The sequence below is a fragment of the Panulirus ornatus genome, chromosome 17 (assembly GCF_036320965.1).
Source record: "Panulirus ornatus isolate Po-2019 chromosome 17, ASM3632096v1, whole genome shotgun sequence".
Classification (NCBI taxonomy): Eukaryota; Metazoa; Arthropoda; class Malacostraca; order Decapoda; family Palinuridae; genus Panulirus; species Panulirus ornatus.
In genome coordinates, this window is record NC_092240.1 from 41,588,716 (window position 1) to 41,594,208 (window position 5,493).

Consider the following 5,493-nt stretch of genomic DNA (forward strand, 5'->3'; position numbering starts at 1 on the left):
TCTATCATATGCCTTCTCCAAATCCATAAATGCTACATACAAATCCATTTGCTTTTCTAAGTATTTCTCACATACATTCTTCAAAGCAAACACCTGATCCACACATCCTCTACCACTTCTGAAACCACACTGCTCTTCCCCAATCTGATGCTCTGTACATGCCTTCACCCTCTCAATCAATACCCTCCCATATAATTTGCCAGGAATACTCAACAAACTTATACCTCTGTAATTTGAGCACTCACTCTTATCCCCTTTGCCTTTGTACAATGGCACTATGCACGCATTCCGCCAATCCTCAGGCACCTCACCATGAGTCATACATACATTAAATAACCTTACCAACCAGTCAACAATACAGTCACCCCCTTTTTTAATAAATTCCACTGCAATACCATCCAAACCTGCTGCCTTGCCGGCTTTCATCTTCCGCAAAGCTTTTACTACCTCTTCTCTGTTTACCAAATCATTTTCCCTAACCCTCGCACTTTGCACACCACCTCGACCAAAACACCCTATATCTGCCACTCTATCATCAAAAACATTCAACAAACCTTCAAAATACTCACTCCATCTCCTTCTCACATCACCACTACTTGTTATCACCTCCCCATTTGCGCCCTTCACTGAAGTTCCCATTTGCTCCCTTGTCTTACGCACTTTATTTACCTCCTTCCAGAACATCTTTTTATTCTCCCTAAAATTTAATGATACTCTCTCACCCCAACTCTCATTTGCCCTTTTTTCACCTTTTGCACCTTTCTCTTGACCTCCTGTCTCTTTCTTTTATACGTCTCCCACTCAATTGCATTTTTTCCCTGCAAAAATCGTCCAAATGCCTCTCTCTTCTCTTTCACTAATACTCTTACTTCTTCATCCCACCACTCACTACCCTTTCTAATCAACCCACCTCCCACTCTTCTCATACCACAAGCATCTTTTGCGCAATCCATCACTGATTCCCTAAATACATCCCATTCCTCCCCCACTCCCCTTACTTCTATTGTTCTCACCTTTTTCCATTCTGTACTCAGTCTCTCCTGGTACTTCCTCACACAAGTCTCCTTCCCAAGCTCACTTACTCTCACCACCCTCTTCACCCCAACATTCACTCTTCTTTTCTGAAAACCCATACAAATCTTCACCTTAGCCTTCACAAGATAATGATCAGACATCCCTCCAGTTGCTCCTCTCAGCACATTAACATCCAAAAGTCTCTCTTTCGCGCGCCTGTCAATTAACACGTAATCCAATAACGCTCTCTGGCCATCTCTCCTACTTACATAAGTATACTTATGTATATCTCGCTTTTTAAACCAGGTATTCCCAATCATCAGTCCTTTTTCAGCACATAAATCTACAAGCTCTTCACCATTTCCATTTACAACACTGAACACCCCATGTATACCAATTATTCCCTCAACTGCCACATTACTCACCTTTGCATTCAAATCACCCAACACTATAACCCGGTCTCGTGCATCAAAACCACTAACACAATCATTCAGCTGCTCCCAAAACACTTGCCTCTCATGATCTTTCTTCTCATGCCCAGGTGCATATGCACCAATAATCACCCATCTCTCTCCATCAACTTTCAGTTTTACCCATATTAATCGAGAATTTACTTTCTTACATTCCATCACATACTTCCACAACTCCTGTTTCAGGAGTACTGCTACTCCTGCCCTTGCTCTTGTCCTCTCACTAACCCCTGACTTTACTCCCAAGACATTCCCAAACCACTCTTCCCCTTTACCCTTGAGCTTCGTTTCACTCAGAGCAAAAACATCCGGGTTCCTTTCCTCAAACATACTACCTATCTCTCCTTTTTTCACATCTTGGTTACATCCACACACATTTAGGCACCCCACTCTGAGCCTTCGAGGAGGATGAGCACTCCCCGCGTGACTCCTTCTTCTCGCCAGGTGGTAGAGTGTCCCGCAGTGTATCGAGACAGACTTCCCCAGAACTTTTTTTAAAGGGGAAGTAAATGTTTATAGTTGTGTTACTGGAGTGATAGTTTTCATACATGGTGCTTTGACAAGAAAATAGTGAAATTGGAAAAACTGTAGCTTAGACATTGAAGCTTATTGATACAGTGGTTAAATTGATGAGAACTACTATTGACGTTTGTGTAAATAAATTAAACATTTCCTTTTTCCATAGCCAGAGGTTGAACCATTATGTGACATTCATTTTTTCTTTTCATTTCAAGCTAGAAGTTTCAGTTTTCTAAATTGTTTCTTACATTTTTCACATGTATATATATATGTATGTGTGTGTGTGTGTATATGTGCGTGTGTGTGTGTATGTGTGTGTATGTGTATATATATATGTATATTATCCCTGGGGATAGGGGTGAAAGAATACTTCCCACGCATTCCTCGCGTGTCGTAGAAAGGGACTAGAGGGGACGGGAGCGGGGGGCCAGAAATCCTCCCCTCCTTGTATTTTTTTTTTTTTAACTTTCTAAAATATACATATATATATATATATATATATATATATATATATATATATATATATATATATATATATATATATATATATATATATATATATATATATATATATATATGTATATATATATATATATATATATATATATATTTTAGAAAGTTAAATATATATATATATATATATATATATATGTATATATATATATATATATATATATATATATATATATATATATATATATATATATATATATATATATATATTTTTTTTATTATACTTTGTCGCTGTCTCCCGCGTTTGCGAGGTAGCGCAAGGAAACAGACGAAAGAAATGGCCCACCCCCCCCCCCATACACATGTATATACATACATGTCCACACACGCAAATATACATACCTACACAGCTTTCCATGGTTTACCCCAGACGCTTCTCATGCCCTGCTTCAATCAACTGACAGCACGTCAACCCCGGTATACCACATCGCTCCAATTCACTCTATTCCTTGCCCTCCTTTCACCCTCCTGCATGTTCAGGCCCCGATCACACAAAATCTTTTTCACTCCATCTTTCCACCTCCAATTTGGTCTCCCTCTTCTCCTTGTTCCCTCCACCTCCGACACATATATCTTCTTGGTCAATCTTTCCTTACTCATCCTCTCCATGTGCCCAAACCACTTCAAAACACCCTCTTCTGCTCTCTCAACCACGCTCTTTTTATTTCCACACATCTCTCTTACCCTTACGTTACTCACTCGATCAAACCACCTCACACCACACATTGTCCTCAAACATCTCATTTCCAGCACATCCATCCTCCTGCGCACAACTCTATCCATAGCCCACGCCTCTCAACTATACAACATTGTTGGAACCACTATTCCTTCAAACATACCCATTTTTGCTTTCCGAGATAATGTTCTCGACTTCCACACATTCTTCAAGGCCCCCAGGATTTTCGCCCCCTCCCCCACCCTATGATCCACTTCCGCTTCCATGGTTCCATCCGCTGCCAGATCCACTCCCAGATATCTAAAACACTTCACTTCCTCCAGTTTTTCTCCATTCAAACTCACCTCCCATATATACATATATATATATATATATATATATATATATATATATATATATATATATATATATATATATATATATATATATATATATATATATATAGCAAACGCATCGTAACCATACAACATTGTTGGAACCGCTATTCCTTCAAACTTACCCATTTTTGCTTTCCAAGATAACGTTCTCAACTTCCACACATTTTTCAACGCTCTCAGAACATTAGCCCCCTCCCCCACCCTATGATTCACTTCCGCTTCCATGGTTCCATCCGCTGCCAAATCCACTCCCAGATATCCATAACACTTCACTTCCTCCAGTTTTTCTCCATTCAAACTTATCACCCAATTGACTTGTCCCTCAACCCTACTATACCTAATAACCTTGCTCATATTCACATTTACTCTCAGCTTCCTTCTTTCACACACTGTACCAAACTCAGTCACCAGCTTCTGCAGTTTCTCACCCGAATCAGCCACCAGCGCTGTATCATCAGCGAACAACAATTGACTCACATCCCAAGCTCTCTCATCCACAACAGACTGCATACTTACCCCTCTCTCCAAAACTCTTGCATTCACCTCCCTAACAACCCCATCAATAAACAAATTAAACAACCATGGAGACATCATGCACCTTTGCCGCAAACCAACATTCACTGCGAACCAATCACTTTCCTCTCTTCCTACACGTGCACCTGCCTTACATCCTCGATAAAAACTTTTCACTGCTTCCAACAACTTACCTCCCGCACCATATACTCTTAATACCTTCCACAGATCATCTCTATCAACTCTATCATATGCTTTCTCCAGATCCATAAATGCTACATACAAATCAATTTGATTTTCTAAGTATTTCTCACACATTCTTTAAAGCAAACACCTGATCCACACATCCTCTACCACTTCTGAAACCACATTCCTCTTCCCCAATCTGATGCTCTGTACATGCTTATATAGCGTGGGCTATAGATAGAGTTGTGCGGAGGGTAGGTGTGCTGGAAATGAGATGTTTGAGGACAATATGTGGTGTGAGGTGGTTTGATCGAGTAAGTAATGAAAAGGTAGGAGAGATGTATGGTAATAAAAAGAGTGTGGTTGAGAGAGCAGAAGAGTGTGTTTAGAAATGGTTTGGTCACCTGGAGAGAATCGGTGAGGAAAGATTGACATAGAGGATATATGTCAGAGGTGGAGGGAACGAGGAGAAGTGGGAGACCAAATTGGAGGTGGAAAAATGGAGTGAAAAAGATTTTGAGTGATCGGGGCCTGAACATGCAGGAGGGCGAAAGGCGTGCAAGGAATAGAGTGAATTGGAACGATGTGGTATACGGGGTAGACGTACTGTCAATGGATTGAACCAGGGCATGTGAAGCGTCTGGGGTAAACCATGGAAAATTCTGTGGGGCCTGGATGTGGAAAGGGAGCTGTGGTTTCGGTGCATTATACATGACAGCTAGAGACTGAGTGTGAACAAATGTGGCCTTTGTTGTCTTTTCCTTGCGCTACCTCAAGTACATGCGGGGGAGGGGGTTGTCATTTCATGTTTGACGGGGTGGCGCCGAAAATGAATAAGGGCAGACAGTATGAATTATGTACATGTGTTTACATGTATATGTCTGTGTGTGTATATATATGTATTCGTTGAAATGTATGGGTATGTATATTTGCGCGTGTGGACGTGTATGCATATACATGTGTATGTGTGTGGGTTGGGCAATTTTTTCGTCTATTTCCCTGCGGTACCTCGCTAACGCGGGAGGCAGCGACAAAGTATAATAAAAAAGAAAAAAAATATACCCACACACACACACACACACACACACATATATATATATATATATATATATATATATATATATATATATATATATATATATATATATATATATATATATATATATATATATATATATATATATATATGCATTCTTTATCAAACTTTATCGCCATAGTGTTGATA